Consider the following 26,442-nt stretch of genomic DNA (forward strand, 5'->3'; position numbering starts at 1 on the left):
GGGGGGGGGGGGGGTCTGGACAGGGAAAACCATGCTCTGGTCTCCTTGTCTCCTCCCTGATGTTGCTGGAACCGAGCCCCCAGGCCCCTGTTGCCCTGGGGTGGGGGTGGGGGTGGGGTGGTGTGTTCAGAGGCCCCAGTTGCCTTGAAGGCAGGACCCATGCTCTGGGACTCTTCTGGGTCGTCTCCCAAGTGAGCCCTGACTGGTTGAGGGGGAGGTGGCAGGGGATGTGGGGCGGCTGAGAGCCAGCTGCCCACCCCAAGTGTGGCTAGTGCGGGGGACACCTCCTCCTGAGACCCTCACGAACCACCTCCAAGCTGTGAGTATGGAGGCCAGACTGCCCCACGTCACGGTCTCGCGGGCAGAGACGGCAGCCGAGGGGGGTCGTGCGGGTCCCGGCCTCCCTTGGTCTTCACTCTCCGGAATGAGAACCAGACTGGTCTGGTAGCACCGCAGAGGGGGTGCGTGTGGGAGCCCCGGCATCCATCCAAGCAGCCTCAGCTTGTGCCTAAGCCCCTGCTCCGTCCCCCTGGAATGTGCTGCTCTGTGTGCCTGGGATTTTCCTCCCACTCAGCTCACTGCTCCCAAGGGGGCAGCCCAAGGCAGTCCCCACTGGCCCCCAGCAAGGCCAGACGACGCTGTGCTGTGCCCCAATCCTGCCAGACATGTCGTAGTCTTCAGGACAGTGATGGTGGCTTGTGCTCCCTCACTCACAGCCCCGGGTGTCATTGGCACAGGGCCAACAGTACCTCGGGCTTTGGGGTGGAGACCTCCAGGACAAACACCTAATTCGGGGCAAGCTGCTGCTTCCAGAGCACGCTCGTGTGACCCTGCCAAGCCGAGTGTGTGCAGAGGGCTGGCAGATCCCATCCACACAAGCCCGGCCTCGTGCAGCCAGCCACGAGGGAGGCTGATCGAACAGGACGAGGCCAGGCCTGAAGCCACACAGCTGGGAGGCAGCTGGGCTTTGAGACTATCACAATAGTTTATCTTGCCACACTGATGGAGGGGCCTCAGGAGGTAACTTAAATTTACAAGCGGGGACTCATTTACATCTCAGCAAAAGCCCCTTTTCTTATCCCTGGAACAAACGAACGCAGGCTAGGGCTTTGGGGGTCCATCCCAAGGCCTTCCCTGCCTCCCCACTGTCAACACTGCCAGAGCAAAGGATTTCTTTCTGGAATGTTGAGCACACTTCCGAGACCCACTCAGTAGGAGCTGCGCAGCAGAGGCCCGGGTGAGTGGGCGGGTAGGGGTGGTGGGAGGAAGGGGGTGTGATTGGGGGCAAGGATGGTGGGGGAAGATTTGGGGGCTGGGTGCAGAGAACCATCACCAACCAGGAGTCAGAGGCCTGCACATGGCTCACGAAACGCCACACAAATGTGTCCCAGACAATTCTCCACCGTCAAAGCCACAAGCCTGGAGCCCATGCTCACCAAGGGGCTCTGCCTCCTCCCAGGCCAAGTGTCTCAACGTCGTCTTCTCTTCCTTCCTTGGAAATGAGACACAAAGGTCCTAGGAGATGGGCTTGAGAGCATCAGCCCTTGAAAGCCTGAACAGATGTGGGGAGGCGTCAGGGAGCCCAGCCTGGCAGGGAGGGCGGTGCGGAGCCCCCAGGAAGAAGCATGGCCCGCCCCTTGGGTGGGCACCCTCTCCCCGCTGCTTCCCAGAGCCTCACCTCTGCAGGCATGATGCTCAGCCCGGCGCCCGGCTGACGGACTGACCCAGTGATCCGGGGACAGGCAGAAATAAGGCAGGAGACAGCTTTGCCAAGAGGAAGGGAGGTGACCCCCACACCCTTAACCCCTGAAGGCCATCTCCTGAAGATAGCAGGAGCGAGATGCCAAGACAGCCAACACCCCCTCCCCCAACCAAACCCAATCTCAGGGAGGAAACAAATGTTAATGGAAAACACTTAAAATGGAAAGGGAGTCTATTTCTCCTTAACTGTCTCTGGCTGTACAAAATTCTGAGAAGCGATTGAAGGTAAATTGCTTGGTTTTCAATTTTAAGCTGCACTTCCCCAAGCACAATCGGTCTTCCCTGATAGTGGCAGAAAATAATAAGCGTCTGATACGGAGTTGCCCTGGTGCCCAATAACACGGTGGGATCGCATCCCCATTTCATTATGGGAAGACAGAGAGCGCCTTAAGCAAGTTCACTGATATGATAAACGGCCCCCATCACTTCCCTTTGGGGGACTCTCCCGCCGAAAGGCTGTTGGCCTGGCTCTGGGGGGCAGTGGCCCCTCGGGCCCTGGGTTCCCCTGCACCGCAGGGTCATTCTGGCCAGAGTGTCCTTCGATGTCTCTCTCCCCACTTCGTGGGCTTGCAACATCCACCTCCTGCGGTCCGCGGGGCCTGGGTTCCAGTCCCTGCCCCGAGCCTTGCTCTGCTAGGCAATCTTGGGCTTGCGCCGTAGGGAAGCTGGTGCTGAGTGTTCCATACAAGGGCCATGCAAAGGGGCCAGTGTAGCTCAAGCATGCAAACTCTGGGAGCCTTCAGCTGTCCTTGGCCCCTGGGGGCCATTCTTGGCTCCAGTCCCCAGCCCAGCCTCAGCAGAGAGCTGTGTGCTCCAAACGGCCGAGTTCCCTCCTCCAAACCTGGCAGAGCCTCAGTGCCACAGCAGGACTCTGGGCACCAGGTGTGGGTGCTGGAGGGTAGCAGGACTAGGGTGAGGGCCGCCCTCCCTGCTTGGCCTCCTGGCCTGCGGGCTAATTTGGGGCATCCTAGGAATGGGGTTTCCCTTGGCTGGAATGACAAGAAGCCTTCTTGCCAGCAGATCCCTGAATGGGCTGAGGCTGCGTCCGTCTACTGGATCCCAGCCTCAAGGGGGCTCTCCTAACAGTCCAGGAGCCTAGGGCTGCACCCAGGACCCCAGCACCTATCCCAGCACCGTGGAGGCGGCCCCAGCTCCCTGAGCCCATGCATACGTGCATGAGAATAACGGAGCTCCAGAGACAGGCGTGGATGGAGGGTCAAGGGTCTGTTTCCCCAGAAGCTGCAAGTCTCTGGGATGAGGGAGGAGGCTTGTGGGGCTGGTGCCTCTTAGGCTCCCTGGTGGCACTTCCCGTCCGGGAAATATCTCTGAGCCTGACTCTCATCTCTGCTCCCTCTGGGGGCTTCTCTGCCCCCGGGACCCTCCCCTGGGGAGGGGGCGCTGCCAGGTCCCAGCCAGCCTGGCAAACAGGACCCCGGTCCGTGCACCACGACGCAGGAGAGGTTCCCGCAGAAGGCGAGTGCCTGGGGAACCAGGTGTCTCGAACCTGTCGGAGGTTCTCATCTCTAAACACTTAATGTGAAGATAAATGGATCCGAAAGGAGCATTTCCCCCTCAACCATGTAAACACGAAGCGGCAGACGAGTAAGTAACATTAGGCCTGACACGGGGAAGCTGTGAGGTATTACTCACCCTGATAAGTTTAATGTATAATTTAGAAACATATCATCAAAATGGGAAAAAAGGGAAGAACCTCTTAAATAACTCTGAAGGATATTCAGCTCTGAAATCACAGGCAGTTAGAGCCGAGGGTGTCGAGCAAAGTCCCCAGAAGACGCGCACCCTGCGTTCTCAGTAATTGGATTTAGAAGGCTCCGCGCCGAGCACTCCCGGGAGGGGAGAGCTCACCCTTTCCAGAAGGCGGACGGGGCCCTGTCCCGGGCCCACTCAGAGCCGCTGCCGGGCACAGTGGGGCTGCCTGCAGGAGTCAGGCTGGGCGCCGGACGGGCTCAGCCCAGTGGGCTGCGGGCTCTGAACACCCCCCACCACGCTCCGCCTCCCCCCTCAGGCTCCTCTCCCCTGCTCCTGCTAGAAGGGCCTCTTCCTTCTGTCCCAGATCTGGGGGTGGGGGGCAGAGAGGGGCAGGCATGTGGAGTGGCCTGGGGACGGAAACGATTCCTGGCATTTATGCCCCTCTGTCCCTGGGAGCTGGTGGTGGGTGCACGGGGGTCTCCGGGGAGCTGGGTGTGTGGGCAGTACACAGGTGGGCTATCATGGGCAGTTGCAGGGACATCACAGGTCCCTGCCTGGGATATTTGGGCCACCTCAAGAAGCCCGTCTTGAGCGATGCAGCCTCCGCCGCCAACAACAGGATGGGGGGAAGCCCCAACCCACACGCTGTACTTCCCCACCTAGCAGGGTCCGGATACTGGTTCCTGACTCTGCCACCTGCTAGCTCCAGCTTGGAGCCCCTGGGAGCCTGCACTGCCTTCTCTGTAACGCTGGGGGGCTGAGACACCCTCTGTCTCCGTGATGGGAGGAGGATGTGGGACACCCCCAAGCGGAGAGTACCAGCTCTGGGCCCAGGAGGGGCATCCTTCTCTCCTTTCCAAGGGTTTCTGCTGCCCGACGAGCCCAGGGCAGAGTGCTGACACAGGAGGCCAGCTTCGGGAACAGCAGGTACTTGTGACGGACCAGTTGGGGCTGGGGCTTGGGGCAGGGGTGTGCGGTCCTACCTGCTGGCAGATCCACCTGGGGCTTTAAGAGATACCAAGTCTGGGCCGGGGCCTGTCCTGGGTTCTGAAGTAATCAGCCGCTGGACAAACTATGATATTGTCTGCAGGTTCCCTGGTGGTTTCACCACAGCTCTGTAGTTTACAACAGTGGCCTGAAGGCTACACAGGGCCCTGGGGCCCTCGGGCCAGCAGGGGCTCTGTCTCAGGCCCAGGAGAGTCCAGAAAAACCTTCTCCAGTAAAGGGGAGGACTCTGGTTTGAACCAAGGACATTTCCCCAATTTCGGGGGTTTATATTCAGAGTGTGTCCATAGCCATGACCTGCTGTACATAGCGCGGGTGGCTGACACCCAGGACTTGGCCCCAAGATGCAGCTACGGGAAGGCTCTGTCCGTGCGGGTGGGGACCCAGGTGTCCAAGAGATGGACACTCTTCCTGACCCTCCCCTCTGCTCTTGCAAACATCTCTTGTCCTCATTCTGGCTCCTTCTCCCTGGTCCCCACTGCCTCCCCTGGAACTGCTCTCACCACCCCGCCTTTCCCAAATGTCTTAGGCATATCTGGTGTGAGCTCCGTCCCTGCCCCATGAACTCCCCCCAGCAGCTCTATGCCTGGAGTCCTGGGAGACACAGAGATCGAAGGCTCAGCCTGGCCCTCCAGGGAGTGGAGCCCAGCTGGGGAACCAGACATGTTTGCTCCCCCAGACCCGAGACATGGCTTGAGAGTGGCCGAGAGGGGAGGTGGAAGGTGGGCTAGCTGGGGGCTGATCTGAGCAAAGGCCAGGAGGCAGGAAGGTTCGGGACTGATGAGCTCTCTCTGCTGGCCTGTCTGAGGTTCCCATTTTCCACCTGCTTCCCTCCTGGTGTGTTTCCCACTCAGGATGCATGAACCGGGGCTCGCTGGGTCCTGGTCATGCCCTGTTTGCCCCTTGAGGCCGGCTCCTGCGTCCTACAGTCCATCCTCCCCTCTACAGCCTGCGCAGCCCCATGGTCACGGTCTCCCAGATTCCTGTCCTCACTCACAGTGAACCCCCAAGTCCTTCTAGGGCTACAGGCTGAGCCCACCTGCTCCATGTCACCTCTGCAGCCTCGCTGCCCACTTGTCTTCTCCTTGCTCATCCACTGGGGGTGCACCGGCCTCCTGGCTCTTTCTCAGACTGTCCAAGCTCCACACCACATCAGAGCCTTTACACACCTCCTCTCTGCTGGGAGCGCTTATCCTGGACCTACTCGCGGCCCATCTCCTCACTCCACGCAGGTCTCTGCTCAAATGTCACCCCCGCAGAGGCCCCTTCTCGGCTGCTCTAGCTAAAGCCCGGCATTACTCCTTCCCTTGCTCTCCTTTGTTTTTGTTACAGCATTTGTCACTATCTGGAATTATGTTACAGGCCTACAATCCAATTCCAAAATCCATAAAGCTCTGAAAACCAAAAGCTTGTTCATAACTCATTTGGTGGCAAAACGTGATCGGAACTGACGTGAGGCTATTTATAGTCTCGGTTCATCCCTCTTAGTGTGAATATCCATACATTTTGCTGCAGAAATATTAATGCGTTTGATTACGGGGTGTTACTCCACACCCCGCAGGGGACGTTACATAATATATGCTCTATGCACCGGATTACGTTTCTAAATGCAAAGTCTGGATGCCTCAACCAGGTTTCTGAAGCTTGGCACTGCTGGCATTGGGAGCTTGTTAAATCTTTGCCAGGCAGGGCTGTCCCATGCACGGGAGGATTTGGAGCAGGTTCCCTGGCCTCTACCCCCTAGATGCCACTAGCCGTCCCCCCAGCTGTGACAAACGGACATTTCTCTAGACACCCCCAGGCGGCCATCGGTGGGATTGCTGGCTGGGGTGCATCTGAGCTTAGGGGTTTCGGGTGAGGGACTGGGGACCCCTCTCTCTGTGTCCTTGCATGGAGTGTAAATTCCATGGGGGTGGAAACTGTATTTTTTCTGTTCTCTGAAGTCTGCCCAGCGCCGAGAGGGGTGTCTGTTGCAGAGCTGGCACTTCAATAAATAATTGTATGAAGAGAAAAAGGATCCTATTCTCCGGCGGACACCTGGGGTCATCCTCTCAAGGGCTTATCAGAGTGCCCGGCAGAGGCACTCCCCCACCCTCCCTGGGCAGAGCGCAGTGGACAACCTGCTCTCCACCCTGGCTCATCGCCAGGGATGTGACAGTAGCCCCAAGGGTGTGGGGCCCCAGGCAACTGCAGTTCCTTCACCTGACCCCACTGCCACTGAGAATTCTGAACACTGCTGACCGTTGATCCCTAGAATGGGGACACTGACCTTTGCCCCCATCTTGAAACACCCCCCCTTTATCTTTTTGTGCACCTGGAACAGGTTTGGGCCATGGAAAGACGTGGAACAGGCCTTGGTGACTTGTGAAGAGCCAGGGCCTTCAGATCACTGGTGTGGTCCCGGACAGGCTGAGGAGGGAGGGAGGGTCAGGGATAGGTCCTTGGTAAGGTTGCTCTCTGGCTTTTGCTCTGATAAAAAGTGTTCAGGCGGGAAAGGTTCCTGGATGCCACCCACATCGCTGTCCAGTGATAGTTCAGCCTCTGCTTACTTACCCCCAGTGGTGGGGAGCTCATCCCCTCCTGGGGCACAAGACCAATGCTCCCTGCTCACAACAATGTTTCTGAAATTCTCAGGCTCCCTCATTTCACATCCACACAGGACCACCAATATTCTTGGTTTTCCCAAGAGGGTCCTAGTTCTAGTCTCTGCATTTTATTAACAGCCTCCTTTCACTATCCAGTGGGGCTCACCTTTCATCTGGGTCTTCTACTTAGCCCACACATTCCCTCACAATATAGAATTGATCCCCTGTTCCCCCAGGGCCATGGGCAGGGGAGGGAGGGGATCTGCTTCGGAAGAGACCAGACTTCCTGCTGAAGACAAAGCCCTGCCATTCTCCAGCAAGGACACGCCTGATCTTTTAGTCTCACCCTCAGACTCCTTCTTAGCTGATTTCTAGTGGAAGGTTCTGGAGAGCGTGAGCTCAACACCTGGATGGGGCTTTTTTACACCCAGCAGATAGTGGTCCACAAGCAGGTGCATGGGGTGGGTGGGGGTAAGGGTGGCTCTCTCTGGGACATAGCCATGGAGCCCATGGCAGAGGCCGTGGTTGTCCCCAGTATCCACTTCCTTCTTCTTCCTCAGTGCCCAGTCTTCTGGGTGCACAGCCTCCTGGACTAAAATGACATTTCCCAGCTTCCTTCTGTAGCTAGGCATGACCATGTGACCAAGCTCTGGCGAAGGGATGGTAAGAGAAAGTGGTGTGTGCAAGTTCCGGAAAGTGTTTTTCCTGGCAGCTGGGATGCAGACACGATGGCTGGAGTTAGAGCAGCCATACTGGACCAGAAGCTTCTGGAGTAGACGGCAGAGCAACAAGATAGAAGGATCCTGGGTAGCCTGGAAATCATGGCTACAGTACAGTACGGGGCCTTGACTGACTGTCCACAGAGAGAGATAAACCTTTAGCATTTGAGCCTCTGTTCGCCTATGTTTTCTGGCACTCGAAGCTGAATCCAACCCCAGAGAAATCAGAGTCCAAGGAGATCTTTCTGTTGGAGATATTCACGGAGGCTCACTCATGACCACACTCAAGGGTGCTGGGCAGGAGGCTGATGGGGTCCTGAAGGGTTGCAGGGGAAAGGGAATGACGAACTCAGGAGGCCAGTTAAAGCACTATGTCGCCGGAAGGACAGAGTGGACAGGAGCCCACTCTTCCTGAGCTGAGCTGCTGCCTCGCGGGCTACCCTTTATAGGAGCGGCCAGCTCCTAGCAAAGATCTCTGCTTTCCCTGGAGACAGACTCCTACTTTGGGGGGTGAGAGCCAGCTCCTCCCACTGCTGAGAGTCCCAGAAGCAACAAATGCAGCCTTTGGCCCTCAGGAGAAAGTGTCCCCAGACAGCTCACCGGAACCGGAGTGTCAGACTGATAGGAAGCCTGCTCTTGGGCTGGCGACGTGCTCTACCTGCCAAACCCCCGTTGTGGGCTCTGCAGCTTTGCTTAGCCCCCAGCAACCATGCAAGGGGCTCAGGGGGAGGGTTCCTGTCCTCTTGTGGCAGATGAGGAAACTGAGGCACGGCTTAACAGAGCTGCTCCAAGCCCCCAGGACAGAGCTGGGCCTCAGACCAGAGCCGTTTTGAACTCCAGACACAGTTCTACTTCCATTCCAGACAAAACCAGCAAGAGGATGCGGACAGACGCCCCGTGCCGGAGCCTCGATGGAGGCAGAGGTCCAGAGAGGGAGCGAGCCGGGCGGGAGGCTCCTTCCTCAGGCCCTCAGTGGGCTCTCAGCCTGTCCCTTCCCCGAGGGGCTGGCCCGTAGCCTGGCAGAGGGCGCGTGACCCTTTCTGTGGCTCTCCCAGGTGCTGGGCTGGGGTCAGCCTTGCCTCACACGCTCTGGCACCTGGCCCAGCCACTGTTCCTGTACTTTCTCCAAATTAGAAAACCATTGCTGCCCCTTCCTAGGTAAAAAGAGTTAATTTTCAATTCGAGCTTGTGGGAGGGTGTCCCCGGGGAACAGAGTAATGAAGCCGCTAGTGCTGGTTGCAAAACAAATAGATAAATCAATGTTTCAATTTTCTCCCCGCGAGAGAAGGGTTGGGTTGCTTAGTGATTCCGAGAACATTACTACAGGCTCTTGGAGGCGGCCATAAACGCTGCGAAAGTTGCTGGGGTTTGAGCCATATTAGAATGACAACCAAACTTACATCCGCCAGTCGGAGCCAAGGAAGGAGGCTGTTTCCAGGAGAAATTCCTCAACCCCATCCTTGGTCTCATAGCGCCCAGCGGGATAGAGAAGGGGGCCCCTTGGGACAGGCAGACAGGGCACAGCCAAGTCCCCACTGGCACCGCTGGCACCAGCGACACTGAGATGAGGCCCCTTGTGACTTTGCTGGGTTTCCTGATGCCTTGTAGTAAAAAGGGGGTGCCTGCCTTCCCTGGACCTAGAAGCCCCGGCCCAGCCCTGTCCTGCCAGGCCAGGGTGCCTTCACCCTCAGTCCTGCATATGGAAACAGAGTGAACTGTCTCCATCAGTACCTGACTTCTGCTCCCACACCTCCCATGGCTCCCCAGTATGCTGGGCACTGAGGCTTCAAGAACTACACTGTGTATCACTGCATTTCATAAACACTGCACATCATCCCTTTTCTTCAATAAACTTTTAAGGTAGCTTCTATTATTAGACCCGTTACATGGATAAGGAAACTGAGGCCTGACAAGGTTCTGTGGCTTTCCAAGGTCATGAGGTCAAAACTTGGCATTTTAGTGCCTCTGTGTATAAGTCTTGCAAGGGGCACAGGTTTGGGGCAGATCTTGGTTGGGGAGGCAAAGAGCCAAATCCCAAATTAGCCTCCAACCAAGAGCCTAATTGAGGGAGATGAAGCATGGGAAGGGTTTTTGTACAACGCTTGGCCCAGAGTCTGCCCTCAGGCCCAGGTGCTGGGGCTTTTGACCCGAAGTCATGGTAACCTTCGGCATCACTGAGAATAAGATAGCGGCCATCTCTGACAAGACTGTCCTAAAACTGGAGTGAGCCTGTCCCCCCACCCCCCACCCCCTGTCCAGGCGTAGCATGCGGGGGCTGGGTCCAGACAGAGGGCGGTTTGGAGGCTTTTGAATCCATGATGAATGAGGCCAAAAACAGGGCCAAGAGACAAAGTCCAACTCCCTCAGCCTGGCACTCCGGGCTCCCCATCTCCTTCCCACCTCTGCCTCCCCCCAGTCCTGTACCCCCCACATTCTGACTTCCAGTCACACTGTCCACTCCCCACATATTGCCCACACCCAGGGCCTTCCACGGCCCTAGCTTCTCTTACCCCACCGGCCAGCCTGTGCGACCCACAAGGGAGGTCCACACTTGTCAGTGGCTGCTCCACATGTGGGTGTCTGTCTGTCCCTCGGCCTGTGGGGAGAGACCTATATGTCTCGGTGGCCCCATGGTGTCTGCTGCCTGTGTGACCTCACCATGGTCCCCCACGCCTGGAGGTCAGCCCCCATCAGTCCCTTTGCTGCCTTGCCACCCCTCCCTTCCCCAGATCCCCTACCGCCACCAGGCTCTCTGTCTGGAAGGCTTCCCTCTTCTCCGCTTGCCCCCTCTAAAGTCCCGAAGCGTGCAGATCACGTCTGCGATGACGTCCCCATGCAGCCCATCCAGTCCGAAGAGACATCCCTCTGCCAGAAACTCCTCCCACATCCCTCTCCTCTCTTAGACGTCAAGCCCCCTGAGGACAAGGCCAGCCTCTTCTGGCCCAGGAAGCCACAGCCACCAGCCCATGCCTGGCTCAGAAACCGGCTGGACACAGGAGGATTTAGCTAAGCGGCCTGAGGTTCTGTGCTCACTGAAGGCAGAAGCTTGGGCTAAACCTGGTGGCTGCACCCTCAGGGGCAGGGTGCATGGTGGGGGAGCCGCTGCCGCCAGACCCCATTCTGTGGGGGGTTGTGGCCATCCGTTGCCACAGAAACGGGAGCAACTTGGGTGCTGGGCACCATGTCAGTGACAGCTGAGGGCGGGTGGGTTGGCCTTCCCCCAGCAATGGCCGGCAGACACCAGGTTGTAGGGCAAGGAGCCTTCCCGAGACAGGTCCCTGGCAGAGCCTGGGGCGGGGGACGTGGGGAGGCAGGCACACCCAGCTCAGTTCTCGGTGCTCCTGGCTCCTTGGAGGGTCCAGGGCCTTAGTTTTATTCTTTGTGAAACGGCGGGGGTTGGGGGGAAGTGGTCATGGAGCTGTTATGCCCTGAACTCTGCCCCTGACCACATCCCCTCATCCCCGGAGGAGCTGGACCGTGTCTGGGTGTGGCTGCCTCCACTCCTGGATCTATCCTTCCTTAACTGTCGAGAGAGATGCTACCAGCTGGGTGGAGGGAAAGGAGAAATGAAGCGATCAAGGCCTTCTGGACAAGGGTTCTACAGGCAGGGCGGGGAGCGCTTCTCCTCCCACTTGGGGGTTCTCAATGTGATGTCAACATATTCTGGGAAAACGTGATAAAACTTTGTTTTATCCAGTGTTTCCCAAGCCACCTGATCGCGGAACCCTGTTTTTATGGGACAGCAAATAAGAGTGACCTTGCAACACAGTTTTGGAAACGAGGCTCTAGACCAGCGGAAGGCACGCTGTAAACAGCCCCAGGCCAAATCCAGCCTGCCACCTGTTTTTGTAAATAAAGTTTTCTTGAAACACAGTCACCCCCATTCATTCAGACTCGGATTGTTTACCGCAGCTTTCCTGCTACAAGCAGAGTGGAGTGGTTGTGATAAGAGACCACGAGACAGAAAAGAGTGACGGACTCACCCCTTTAAGAAGTTGGCTGACCTTTGCTTTAGATAGACCAAGGCCTCATGAGAGCATTTTAAAGAAATGCAGGCTGGTGTGTGTGTAAAGAATGTCAATCCATTTTTATACCACCGGAAGCATCTCCAGTTAGGAAGGAAATCTGATGCTAAGAAACAATGCAGCTCATACTCCAAGCAAGACTGAGCTTGTGTCTGGACTCAGGCGTCCCTCTAAGAGGGATGATTTGAGGTTCGTCAAAAAGTTAAAGGTAGAGCTACCCTATGACCCAGCACTCGCACTATTGGGTATTTACCCCAAAGATACAAACGTAGTGATCCGAAGGGGCACGTGCACCCCAATGTTCAAAGCCGCAATGTCCACAACAGCCAAACTATGGAAAGAACCTAGATGTCCATCGACAGATGAATGGATAAAGAAGATGTGGTATATATACACAATGGAATACTATGCAGCCATCAAAATATGAAATTTTACCATTTGCAGTGACATGGGTGGAACTAGAGGGTATCATGCTAAGCAAAATAAGTCAATCAGAGAAAAATAATTATCATATGCTTTCACTCATATGCAGATTTTAAGAAACAAAACAGGACCATAGAGGAAAGGAAGGAAAAATAAAATAAGATGAAATCAGAGAGGGAGACAAACCCTAAGAGACTCTCAAACATAGGAAACAAACTGAGGGTTGCCGGGGTGGGGGGGGGGGAGGAGATGAGGTAACTGGGGGATGGGCATTAAGGAGGTCAGTGATGTAATGAGAACTGGGTGTTATATGCAACAGATGAATCACTGATCTCTACCTCCGAAACTAATAATACACTATACGTTAACTAATTGAATTTCAATTTTTTAGAAAGGGAAAAAGGGGCTGACAGATCGGCCAGCGGGGGAAGGCCCTGCACTGTCACATCCAGCCATTAGGGGGCGCGCTGGTCTGTGTTGGTGACAAGAGTCTGACACGGTGGCCCTGCTTCCCCAAGTCCCTAGGGAGGGGCGAGACAGGCTGGTGAAAAAAGAGCACGGAGAAGCCTCGGGAGAAGCGGAGCAGCCTGGCCTTCTCAAACCCGATAATCTTAACATAAATAATAAGCACCATCAGGGGCCACTTCTGAGCCTCTGGGCATGCCGCACTCCACACATGCTTCTGTAGCACCTGGTGGGGGGGACATGGTGCCCGACAGAGAGGAGACAGAGGCTTCCCCACCAAGCCTCTAATCCCCTAGCGGGGGACACATGATGCTGGGCTTGTTGACCCTTCCCGCTGATCAGGCCCCAGACGGCTGCGTTCTTCCTGCCCTCACAGTCGCGCCCCCACCCCCCGGTGCCTTCAGAGCTCCGAGTCGGCCTTGCCAACATCTGCCCCATATTTGCAAGTGGTGATGCGCCATCCTCCTGCCCCGCTGCTCGGGTGGACCTCACACACCCCTGCTAGACTAATCTGTCTGAAATAGGCACTCACGGTGCCATGCCCCTTCTCAGGGACTGTCACTGGCTCCCTAGTGCTGCTGCTCGAAACCACGGCAGGCGCGCTGAGTGCTCTCCCTAAATAATCTGGCCCCGTTCTGCATCTTAAGCTGCTTGACATTGCCTGTGCCCCAGGGCAGAGCCTCCCTGCGGTCAGGCCTCTCTGCCGGCTTCCCTGCTTTGACCACCCTCCCTCCACCTCCTTCCCTGAAGCATCCAGGGAGGGAGGAGCTGGAGGGCTCTTAGCTATCATGGAGAATGGTCACAACAAGCGCGTGTAGTGGTGGTAAGTAGCCTTATCTCCCCCGCCCATGCCTGTGCCAGGCATTGCTAATCGATCACAACACTCTTTCCAGACAAGTCAGAACTCAGACTCTCTCCTGACAGATGTTATCAAAAGCAATGCTATTAAAAGCTTATTTACCATAATTTTGCTGGGGTGGACACTGAGGCCTGGGGAGGGGAGGGGACTGGCCCAAGATCACATGGCCATTCGAGACAGAGCCAGGCTTAGATCTCGCTTGTCCCTCCTTCTGGTCCAGTCCTTTGCATACCACAGGCCATCTGCAAATTTTGGATCTATGTTCTGTAAATAGGATCCCACCTCGAACAAGTGGGAGGGGCTTAGCTCTGTAAGGAGCCCATGGCCCTGGGATGAGGCCCAACCCACCGCCCTATGGGTCTGCTGGTGGGCGTGATTCTCATGCACTAAAAATAAGGAGGCACCAGGCCCGAGAGGCTGACTGGGGCAGCGAGGGATGGAGGAGGGACATGCAGACAGAGACACAGCCCAGTTACTGAGTCAGGCTTGACTCCCACCTTGGGCTTGAACCCCAGCTCCCAGAGTTGTGAGGCTTAGCAAAGAATCCTCAAAGATGTCAGCTGACATTTGTTGAGTGCCTACCATTGGCCAAACCCTCCATGTGAGTTCTTTCATGTGCCCCTCCCCGCCCTCTGAGGCAGTAATATGAACCCATTTTACAGAGGAGACCCCAGAGGCACAGAATTTGATGGATGGAGACTGTATGCGTGGAGAGGCAGGGGATGGGCAGGAAGCAGCAGCCCAGAGAACACCGCGTGAGTGCCGGTGGGGTTGCTCCTGAGGGTTGGGTCTACACTTAGGTCCTTCCCAGGGGCCCCTGAGCACAGGCCTCCAAGTAAACCCAGGGCTGGGGGTCTGGAGTCTGCGAAATGATGCTGGCAGCTGGACACCGAGTTGGCTGGACCTGACAATGCAAAGTTGGGGGAACCTGGGCCTTGTGCCCCATCTCTGCCAGCCTCACCCCTGGGGCCTCTCCCTGCTGAGCCTTGACATCCAACGACCTTCTGCCAGGAAGGTGGAGAGGGCGAGGCAAGGGGCAGCTTGGGGTGAGGGTCAGAGCTGGCCAGGGAGCCTCATCCGCCTGGAAAGGGAGCTGAGTAAACAGCCCTCCCTCCCTGGAAAATGACCCTGCTGATCCCAGAGTTAAAAATACAGGCATATCGGTCGGGGGCCGTGTCCAGCACGCGTTATCAGAGCTTCATTGGCAAAATGACTGGCTTGAGTCAGCCCCTCAGCTGATTTATCTTTCCACTCAGCGGGCTAGGGAGCATCCCTGCGCATCCAGGGCCGTGCAAATGAGGCTCAAGTGTCCCCAACACTGCGGCATACCCACCAGGTCCCTGAACCCTGGGAGGAGGGGCTGTCATTCCGTCCTGTTCAGACACTGCGCTGGGCTGGCTCCCCAGGAATTAACAACTCCGGGAAACGTCTGCTTTGAAGGCCTGTTTCACGGGCTCACAGGACCAGCTCACAGCCCCCCTCTAAGCCGATTTTCCTCAGCTTTCCCCTTCCCCTGCGGCCCCCACTGACAACAACACGGGTGTTGCCGCTTAGCCCGAGTACAGGGTTGACCTGCATCCCCGCAAAATTCACGTCTACCCGGCAACTTAGAACGGACCTTATTTGGACAGAGGGCCTTCGCAGAGGTGATTAGTTAAGGTGCAGTCACACTTGGTTAGGGTGGGTCCTAGCTAGACCCAGTGGCCAGTGTCCTTATGAGAAAGGGGGGAGACGCACAGGGAGAGGCCTTTTGCAGATGGCGGTAGAGATCAGAGGTGCAGGGATGAGCCAGGGACTGACTCCAGGGATGGCGGGAGCCACTGGAAGTTGGAGGGGGCCCGGGAAGGGCTCTCTCTCTGAGCTCCAAAAGGAAGCAACTTGCCAACATCTTGACTTTAGACCTCTGGCCTCCCAAACTGGGAGACGAGGCGTTTCTGCGTTTTAAGCCCCCCAGTGTGTGGTACTTTGTTATGGCAGCTGGGGGTCAAAGCCCCCCTCTTGGAAACCCCACAAAGCCCACGCCAGGATGGCAAGGAGAACCGCCATGGCCCCAGAGCAAAGGCAGAACCCCCAGATTGTAGCTGATGAGACAGTTCATGCTCCAAAGCCTCAGTTTCCCCGACCCTACAATGAGCACAGTCATCTGCTCTCAGGGGCAGCCTAGCATGTCCCCCGTGAAAGTGCTTGGTCGAGTCCAGCTGCAAGGGTGCTGGTGATGGGGAGCAGGACCTTGGACTCTGAATGAGGGTTCAGTGGGGCGCCTGGCCCATCTTCCTGTTCCGTTTCCGGCCCCCTGCAGGGCACTAATCCCCGTGCCTGCACGTCGCTCCTTCAGGCTTGTTGGTGCCAGGATTTGAGGCCTGGTCCAGGGGCAGACCTTTAGTACCAGAGGCATGAATACTATACACCTTAAAATTAAGACATTGCTTCCTCGCAGAACATGGGCCGGCAGTTGGGCCGTGATGAGTTCAGACACCGGCTGCCTTGTTCTCCAGAAGATCTGGGGCTGGAAGAGAGGCCGGGAGGGAGGCGTCTGCATAGTGGCCAGAGCCCAGACTTGGTTTCTCATTAGACTGAGTACCCCCCGCCCCGGCCTTTGATTTTGTCTTTCCATTCCCTTCCGTCTTCTTTAGCAAACTCCCTTCCCTTTGGAGATGGTGGAGGGGGTGAGGACAGGGTAGGGGCTCCTGGGTACTCCTGGGCCTGGCTCTGGGAAGGACAACTGTCCATCTCCCACCCTACTGAATTCTCCCAACATGCCATGGACTGATGTTTGTGTCACCTGTCCAGAGCCATAAGAAATACCTGCCTGGAGCAGAAGCCCCTAGTCCAGGGGATTCCATGGTGGGACCTAAACTAAGGCACACACGCTAATGAGACCACAATGACAACCCCTGTTTTACAGTTGAGGGAACTGGAGGGTCAGAGGGGTAAAGGGGCCCCTGACCTTACCCACCCAGTTCGTGGGGGAGCTGGGTTGACTCTTCCCTGGGACTCCCAGGCTTCCTCCACTCTGTGACAACATTTTTTCTATTCGGGGCTGGGGGTGGTAGAAAACAGAGGCAGGGCCCATCAAAACTGCCAGTGGCTGGGTCTGGGGCAGGCGGCGTCCGGGGCAGGTCCTGTGCTGACCCCACAGAGACCATGAGTACCTTGGCCCCGGTGAGCCGGGCAGCACCAGGCTCAGAACACAGACCAGAAGCACTGATTGTAAAGGGGCTTCCCTGCTTCTGCTCTCAGAACAAAGTTTAATAGCACTAAACAAATCTCCTTAATTAAAAACTAATATCAGAACAGTGTCCAGGTCCCCGGCTGAGGTCATGTGCAGCCAAACTCCCACCCTGCTGACTGCTGACATCCTGGGTGAGCCCTGGGCACATGCGCAGACTGGCAAGAATGCACCCCCAGGAACACCCCCCTATCTCCGTTCCCCCCTCCCCGCTTCCTTTCTCCCCCTCCCCATTCCCTAAATAGGAAGCTTTCCCAGCTCTCTCCAAGAGGGTCCTAATTCCTACCACAGTGCAGAGGACCCACAGTAGAATGTGGGGGTCTCATCGGGGAGGGTTCTATGTCATCCAACCCCACAGCCGGGAGCTGGGGCAAGGAAGCTCTCCAGATGGGATTCAGGAAAGAGTCAGAGGAAAGAGGTAGCGTTAAGGGGCATGGGGTCCCTCACAGAGCCTCAGAATCCGCACAGCGCCCACCAGCAGAGAGCCCTGTTCTCCTGCTAGAGGTCTTACTGGGATTAAGCAAGGTGGCCTGGAAGCCTCCCAGGACCCCTAATGATCAAAGCAAAAGTAATATTTAATCAACATCCGGCCTTTAACAAAGGTAGAGAAATGGACACATGATTTCAGAAAATTCTCCACTGAGTTAAAAGGATCGTGCGGTGCTGTTAGCTGAGTGGGAGATCTCGTGGTCTGAGCACATCCTCGCGGAGGGGACTGGGACCTGGGGCACACGGTCTGCACCCAGATGGTGCGGCCATGATGACGATGGTGGCCGTGGTGGAGATAGTGATGACAGGAGGGCACAGGGAGAGTCGGGTCCTGCCAGCCCGCGGGCCTCAGTTCTTCCCGCCTGTCATACCTGCCACCCACACACGCATCCTGCTCTGAGAAGCAGCCCCCCACCCCCGACCTCAGTGAAGAGTTGGGCCAGGTTGAGAACAGGCAGAGAGCGGGCTTGTCACCAGCAGCTGGGCAGAAGGCCTTGCAACAGACCGTCCGTGACCGCTGAGGTCGGCCGGGGAGAGGACCCCTGCTGACCCTGGCCATTGGCTCACTTGCCCTCCTCAGTGAGGACCGTCCAGGAGGGGACGGGGAAGGGGGGCTGGGCAGATGCTATCCTGGGGCCTGGGGGGCCGCAGCATCCTTGGAGAGGTGACTGGGCCACTCCAGCTTGGGGGAGCTGAGGTCACACTGGGGCATGGCGGTAGGAAAGCATGTTTCCAGGGGTCTCAGCAGGACAGCAAGAGAGCGCTCTCTCTGGAAGGCGGGGGCGAGGGGACCGGCACAAACGTTTCTGTGAGGGGCCTGTTAACCCCAGACCCCATCAGGATTTAAGGCCAGTGGGGTGGGCGTCCCAGAGCTCTGGCAAAACGGGGCACAACAGGCACTAGGATGTTCAGGGAAGCAGGTGTTCATGGTCTATGGGTAGGTGTGCTTGGGCTTAAAGGGTCAGCTGCCGCCTTGCTTGGATGTCAACGTGGGGAGCAAAAAAACAGGGCCGGGAGCAAAAAAACAGCCCCGGCAGCCAACTGGCCGGCCTTGAGAGGGTTAACACCAGAGACAGGAAACCAGACCTTCTCCAAGTTCGATAAGCCATCAGAGCAACAGCCAGCAGCACTCAGGTGTCTTTTCAAAGGCAGTGGGTGACTCTGCCAAAGAGAGGAGACAACACTTCTGAAGCGTGCAGGTGGCCTGACAACCCGTCTGGGGACCCAGGTCACTGCCACCGTGAGGGGCCTCGGGAGGGGCTCGGCGCCAGAGAGCAGGCCCAGCAGCTCGGGCAGCTGCGATGAAGGGAGACAGGGAAGCAGAAGTGCCAGCGTCCGTCCGCACAAACGAAGCTTGAATCACCCCCACTCCGGGCCCTCCCGGTCTGCTAGCGCCAAACTGGACGGCGCCTCCGAACTGCGCAGGAAAACGCTGAATTAAGCAGCTTAGCGCCTCTCCATATTCAAACCGAGGCAAACACCGTGTAAAATACGCTGAGTAACAGTTGTCTCCGCACATTCCTTAAAGGTGGTTTTTGTTTTTGTGGTTGCAGCCGTGGGTGGCGGAGGTGCAGAGCCCCTGCGGTGGGCAGCTTGGGACTGACCTGGCCTCTCCCTTTTGTCACAGACGGGGCGGGGGTGGGGTGGGGGACGGCGCTCAGGCAGCTGCTCCCAGGGCCAGAGCTTCCTCTGAGCCCCCTCCCTGACCCACCATCTGGGACAGAGCCTTTGCTGGGGGCAATCTGGGCACCACTTCCCTGGCGCTCTCTCCAGGCGCTGTGTTTGCTCTCTGGAGGCAGGACAGACGGACACAGCCCTGGGGAGACCCTGGGAGCGATGGAGCTTCCGAGGCTGGGTGATCTCTGCTTTGCTCCGTCAGGCCAGGGTGCACCAGGGCCCTCCCACCCACAAGCCATCTGCCTCTGGGAACCAGGGAGGAGTCATTCTAGGACTGTGGCCTCGGGGACCTGGGAAGAGGGTGGATAGTCTCTGACGGGCGGCAGCAGCCCATGTGGGGTCCTGAATGAGAGCCAGCTCTGCCTTCCGGAGCTCCTCTCCTCTCGCAAATCCCGCCCTCCCGGGCCTGCGGTGACTCTCAGGGAAGGTTCTGCTCATCCTGCAAGATCCGAGCGTGTTCCCACAGACAGGCGGCCGGTGTGCTCCCCTCGGGGACTGGGAACAGGAAGAGGAGGCCTCCTGCCTGCCCGTCCCTCTGTTCCCCCATCACCACCGCCCCCAAACCTCTCGAGGCTCCTCTGACAGTGCTGACCTCAGCCCCAGGGCTGCGCAGAGAGCAGAAGGCCCCACAGGACATCCGTCAGATGCTGCTGGGGGTAGCGTGGAGGGAAGCCCTTTACCCGCTCGCCCGGGCCCCTCAACCAACCTCTGGCTGAGCCTTGCTGGAGCCTGTAGCCCTGCCACACGGCAAAATAAATGCCTCACTCAGTCCGGAAAGTGGAGGGTGGGGATTTTCAGGGAACACCCTGGTCCTCACCACTCTTATTAGGTTCTGTGGCTGTTCCTGTCCCCACGCCTCTCAGGCGGCTGTCCTGAGGGCAACACCCCACCCCTCGTCCTGCAACCTCCAGCCCTGCCTGACCCTGCTTCTCCGGGCTCCAGTTCCCAGGCCCCGCCCGGCCAGTGTCCCAGGCTCCTGACACTCTCTGCTGAGGGCACTGGCGGTCCTGTTGGACGGAGTGACCCTAGCAGTTCCATCAGCGAGCCGATGGTGGGCAACCTGTCTTACGCCAGCGGAAATGCATATCCACCCCCATGACCTTGAAACTCATCATGAGGTCACACTCCTGCTCACGCTGCTGGTCAGCCAGCTCTGCCTGGCCCAGTACCACCCAGGGCCCTAATGGCTGCTTTCGGTGGTCTGGGCCTCGGTTGTTGGCCAGATGGCGGGTTTCCTTGGGGTCTGATGGAGACAGACACGGACCGTCTCATGTGTCTGCTGGCTCATTCACAGAAGAGGGGACGGAAGACCAGAGGGGACAAGCATATCTCATGTCCTGGGCTCTGGCTCCCTACCATACCACATGGGTGACTTGCAGGCCCACGTGAGCCTCTGTGGGGCCTCACCCCTGTGGGCTCACGGCGGGGTCTGGGCTGCAGCACATCTGCACACGTGAGCCAGTGCCCCTGTCTCAGAGGATGTGAAGGGACACAGATGCAGTGGGGCTGCAAGGGAGGGGTGGCAGGTCCCCATGCAGGTGCCACCTAGGCCTGGTCCCCTTCCCCCTCCCGGGGGTTGCTGAGGGACCACCGGGCTGGGAACCATAACCCCACAGAAGACAGACGGGAGACAGCGCCCTGCGGCAGCTGCACGCCAAACCCCATTTAGAGCTCCTGTCGGCCTGGGTCTCGGGGTCCTCGAGTCTCGGGTGATTTGGGAGCAGATGTGCATTTATTTTCCCAAAAATCCCCCGAATGACAGAAATACTGCATTTTCCTATGGAGAGCAGAGAACCAAGCTTTCATCTAAGAAGCCACACATGTCCTGAAACTCACTGACCTGTGCTTCCTTCTAGAAACTCCCTTCCAGCTAGACCCCAAGTCTCTGCGTGCTCCTTTACATCCCAAAGACTGGATGTCCAGCCTCGACCCATGGTGGGGGTGCCCATGCTTCAGTGAGGACGTCAAGCTCATGGGGCTCTGCTCTGGACCCCCAGGGAGCCGCGGGCGCCCCTGCACCGCCCACATGGCAGAGGGAGGCTAGGGAACCCTCCCATGCAGCAACCCCGAGACTGGCCTGTGACTTTAACAGGCCCTCTGCTCTAGGCTCTGCTTCCCGAGAAGACAGGAATGCCCCAGCCAGGCTCCCTGCTCCCCCTGCTCCCTGATCCTTTAATCTGAGACTATTAAAACTTCATTCCACTCCTATTGGTAAACCATCAATCACCGTCAGCAAGCAGCCCCTGGCTTCTGCAGCTCAGTGTGGGGAGGACAATGGGGTGCGGGGGGGTGCGGGCTTGGCCATTAAGGGCCCCAAGTCAGAAGGAGGCCAGTAAACCCCTCCCCTGGGCAGAGCCCCAGGCTCCAGATAGCTGCTATGACCTTGAGAAGGACAGGGCTGCTGGGCGACAGATGGGAGGCAGAAGGCCCGTGTCCGGGGGCGGAGAAGGGCCCATGGCTCCGAGAGTCACCACTCAGGGCCTGTGTCAGCGGGGTGACCGCCGTGCCCACGTCCGTCCTCCCGGGTGCAGACATTGCCGTCAGTGCCAGCTGCCGCCTCCTTCCTGAGCCGCACACATCGGGAGAAACCTTGGCCTTCCTCTTAGAGTGGCCTCCTGCTTCCCACTCTGGCTCAGACCCCCAGGGCCCCCTGTCCCTCTTCCCAAAGCCACCCTAGTCTCAGCAGGAGGGATGGAGGTTCTGAGGCCCAACCCCCAAGGTTCATGTCTGAAAAGGCAGTACCAGCCCAGAGCTGGCAGGATTATGGGTCTTTTTCTTAATTAAAAAAATCCAATTAAATTAAGATATCAGAACTGAATAACACTCGAGTCATTAGCGCGACTTTTATCTTAATGACTGCAGCTGCCGAAATCCTTCTGTGGTTCTGGTGGCCTCCTGCCACAGCTGCGGGATGGGTTTCACTGGAGAGCGGACGGAATGGCCTGCAGACACGAGGGGGGAGTAGGGTGGGCTAACCCAGGAATCCCTGCTTTCCTGTCCACATGTCCTGGGGCTGGGGCACCCCTTCCATCCCGGGGACCATACTCATTGCCCGTTAGCTCTGGTGGATGTGAGGCAATTTTGGAAGGGACAGCGGTGGGTCCCTAAACGCATTTAAATAACTCCCCCCACCTCTCCAGGAAAAGAGTTCCCTCCTCTCTGCTGGGGTCAGGGGAACAGAGGTCTGGACCCTACAGGGTCCCCTGCTCTGGGTGGATGGAGGGGGCTTGAGTGTTCCCTCCTGGGCCCCCAGGGCCTCCATATGGAGCACTCTGTACAAAGGGACTCCTGCCCGTCCCCTTGTCTGCCCCTGGGGCCTCAATCCCCCTCTTCCTGCCTTGTCCAGAAGGAGGCATCAGCCATTCTGGTAGGGAATCCAGCCCTGCCCTGAACCCCTAGGCCTGGGTCTGGGCTGAGGGAGGGCAGGTGAGGTGGGCCTTGGCTGAGCAAGACTCTGGGAAGTGGGAGATAAGAGGCCGCTGGCACCTGCGGGGCCTGGATATCTGAGTCCCAGGAGGGGGCCTGGGGGAGCCAAGCATGCAGGAGTCCTGGTTAGCACTTTGCCTCAGGACTCCCCGAAAAGCCAGGCAGAGCCAGTCTGAGGCCTGGAGGCCCCAACCCAGCGGCTCTGGTGGTGGGGGTGGGGCAACACTCGGGGCGGGGGAGGAGCTCACCAGGCTCCTCCAACCCCTCCTGGCCTCCTCTCTACCTCCCACTGCTGCCACCCCGGCAGTGCGGCCCGATCCCTCCTTCCAGATGCTCCCCGACAGAGCCTGCTTCAGCTTCCCACCGGAGGCGAGAACATCGCAGAACAAGAACATCCGTGGCTGTGGCAGCAAGCGCCCCGAGGGCAAGGACACCATCGGTCTCATTCACCCCTGCTCGGGGTCCAGACCAGTAGCCGGCTCACAGGCGCTCAAGACACACGGCAACTCAGTGAGGACGACTGATTGAAAGAGGCCGCGGTGAGAAATGGACCCAGTCTTCCCACTGACTCTGGCCATCCTACCCTGAGCGCGCGTTACTGCCCCAGTGCTTCTAAAAGCAACGACAATTACAGCTTCCATTTGCTTTTCTACTTTAAAAAAAAAAAAAAAAATCTATGTAGAAAGAGGCTCTGGATCATTCTGGACCTTAGAACATCACCGCCGGGGAGAACGCCCGCCGTGGTATTGTCTGCCAGGGAAGGGAGGCTCAAGGATAGAGAGCTGGTCCCACTGCTAGGCAGGGCTCCAGACATCGCCTCCCCCCAACCCTCTGACCCCGTGCAGTCCCTTATGTGCTAGGACGAGCCCATTCTGGACATGGCGGGATCTGATGGGGCCCATGTCAAGGCCACCCCTTGTCCCAGGTCCTGGGGCTGCATTCAGAGGACAGGACAGGAGGAAGAGAAAATCCCCCCAGCCTGGATTGAACGGTGTCCACCCCAAAACTCACAAGCTCTGAGAGCCTCAGAATGTGAACTGACATGGAAATAGGGTCTTTGCAGATCTAATCAGCAAGCTGAGATGAGGGGATCCTGGACTAGGATAGGCCCCAAATCCAGCAGGTCTGGTGTCCTGATGAGAAGAAGGAGATTTGGATACAAAGAGAGACACACAGGGAGGAAGCCATGCGATGGAGGAAAAAATGAGTCTATAAGCCAGGAGGTCGATGGCCCTCAGAAGCTGGAAGAAGGAAGCCAGCGTCCCTCCCTGGAGCCTTTAGAGGGAGCATGGTCCTGTCGACAGCTCCATTCAGGGCTTCCAGCTTCCAGAACTGTGGGCCTGTGAGTTTTGGCTGTTTTAAGCCTGGCCGTTGGCGGGACTCTGTTCCCGTAGCCTGAGGTCACGACTACCCCTTCAACCAACACGCAGCAGGGAGAAGCCCCTCCCTCAGACCCTTCTACCCCCCTCTGCTGGGTCTTCTGTTGCCCAAAATAGGACACGTGGTGGGGGGCGGGGGGGCTGGGAGGTGGGTTCACAGCACAGCCCGCTCTCCCTGGGGGCTGGGACTTGATTGTCTCCCAAAAGGATAAGCACAGTGAGGGGACATATAGAGAGGTTAGGGACTTTGAAGTACCATGAGCCTCACCTGAAAACCAGGCTCTGTTCCTTTCTAACCCCATGATTGGAAGCCATGACATCTCCTGAGACTCAACCGCTCACCTGAAGAACGGGGCGAGCAGGAGCACCTGTGTCTCAGGATTGCCAGCGGGTGTGGAAATGATCTACGGAGTCCCTGCTGCGAGCCATGGCCCGTGATGGATGCTGGGGAGGCCCTGGTGGGTGCACAGTCTGGTGGGGGTCTGGAGTGAGGACTCACAGTGGCCAAGGCCCACAGCGAGGGACAGGAACCTGGTGCTGTGAGCACCGTTCTGCAGGGGCTGGAAGGCTCGACAGGTGTGAGCGGGCCAAGCGGGGGGGGGGTGGCAGGGTGATGGAGCATTTCTCCAGGGAGCGCCTGTATGTCTGCCTCTCGATGGGGCACACTGTATAACCTTCCAGAGGCCAGACCGTCTGGGCGGTGGGGAGAAGGTGCACAGTCAGAGGTGAGGCCCGAGAACACAAAAAGCCACAGTGGTCTTTAACCTTAAAACAAAGGGAAGGTTTTTAGCCAGCAAGGTGGTATGTACACGTGTGTTTGTGTGTCTGAAATGCTCAGCTTGGGGTTTTTCCCTTGTTGGCTGTTGTGTAGAGAAGTTTGGAAGGACCAGACCCCGGAAAGGATCCCAGTGGAGGTGCGCCCATCAGGCCTTGTTAATTTTTGTGTGTCTGATGCCCTGACATCTGGGGCCTCACTGACCCTGAGAGACTGCGGCTCCCGGGGCCAGCCAGTTCCAAGAGATGGTGAGTGACTAACAGGAGGGCCCAGGTTTCATAGGAGACCAGCCGATCGAGAGTCCCCACCAACCTCTTCTATCAGGCATCACATTCCAGGCCACTGTCCCCCTGCCCTAATCACCCAGTAGCAGGTAGAGACAATAAAGGAGTCCCCATGCCCTGTGCCCCAGAACCCACTGAAAATGTTCGAACCAGCCAACTCCAAGCCTACCGACCCTGCCTCGCCCGTTCTTCCCACACAACCACAATAAAGACCCTTGTCCCCATTTCCCCCAGTCCCTCTACCTCCTGACAGACCCTGCTGCACCGTCCTGTGACCCTGAGTGGCATAGCGTGCCCCAACCCCCTTGGGAACCTTAACAAACTCTTTTCGATGGCAGTCATCTCCTGTACTGGGGGCCTCACCCCACCCGAATATTACTGAAAGCTACATCCGAAAACAGAAGGATCGTGGTGGTGTGGATTGGGGCTGGCCGTGGGCTGCAGAAAGTGTCTGGATTTGTCCTTACTGGGGGACAAAGGGACTGACCCTGTGGTAAATTGGTGACAGAATGTGAAAGAGGAGTGGCAAATGTCTGGGGGTTTAGGCCTGGTTTGGGGGGACCTATCCAGGTGCTTGGCTGGGGTCTTGGCTCTGTCCTGTATGAAATGAGGACAGCGTCGGCCTACAGGAGGGCATCGCCCAGGGTCTCAGGAAGGCGAGAGGAGAAAGAGGAGAAGGGCTGCAGGGGTCATGGGTGGGCAGCGGGCCAGGAGGCTGCACTGGCCCGGGGGGGCAGGAGGAGGGGTGGAGAGGCTTCGAAGAAGCTCTGGTCCCAGCTGCCCTCCCGGGTCCTGCCCACGTGCACTCCCCGACAAGCGTCACCGCTTTAAAAATGGAAACACACGGTCCCTTGCTTTTTGTGGTGCTTTCTGTCAATCGAAGCTGTCAGTTTTCTCTGGTTCTAAATAAGGGAGAGCTCTGCGGGTCCCATAAATAGATTTCCAAAGCTGTGGTCCAATTGCGCTCCCAGAGCCACCCCGCCCCGCCACCAGCCTCCCAGGCACCGCCGAGGCTCGGCCCCGGGGCTGGAGGTTAACCCGGGCTGCAGGTGCTTGGACTATCTGGAGGTTCACAGTTGACAGTGGGGCCCCAGCTTTCGCACATCATTACCCAATGTTGACAGAGGCAGCTGATGACTCTGTGAGCCTTGTTCTCGCCTCCATTAGCAGATTGCTTGAAAAAAAATCTGAAAAATTCAGCTCTCAGATGTGAGTCCCCACCATCTGGCTTGGGAAATCAGCTGGGTTCTGTTTCTGCCCCCAAAGAGGTTGGGATCTTGTTCTTGGGGATGGAGCGAGCCAAAGAAAGGGGTCCTGGAAACTGGGGCAACTCCGGCAGGTCATGGAAGCTTAAGCCCCAGGGGAGGAGGAAGACCCCAAATGGGGGCTGCTGAGGAGACTTGGGAGGGAATACTCAAGGTTTGTGTTTAGGCTGGAGATGGCAGAAAGAGCACAGGGCCAGAGACAAGCTGGCTAGTGACAGTGACAGGAGGGGGTAGGTACAGGGAGAGCCAACTGTTTCCATCTTATTCCCAGCTTCTACCAAGTGCGGTAGGGCCAGGTGGAGAAGGATTCTGAAGCTGCGTGCAGGCTGAGCATGAAACAGTGCTGTGATCCATTAGTAATGTCTG

The 26,442-nt window shown here is 57.6% G+C and overlaps 1 protein-coding gene across 1 annotated transcript in view; it reads right to left on the minus strand.

Moving 5' to 3' along the window:
- The window catches only part of LOC111154898 (calmodulin binding transcription activator 1), an 811,409-nt gene that overhangs the window by 142,679 nt on the left and 642,288 nt on the right, over nt 1–26,442 (minus strand). The window lies entirely within an intron of this gene.

This window comes from Enhydra lutris, unplaced genomic scaffold (genome assembly GCF_002288905.1).
Source record: "Enhydra lutris kenyoni isolate GAN:26980312 unplaced genomic scaffold, ASM228890v2 scaffoldscaffold38, whole genome shotgun sequence".
Lineage (NCBI taxonomy): Eukaryota > Metazoa > Chordata > Mammalia > Carnivora > Mustelidae > Enhydra > Enhydra lutris.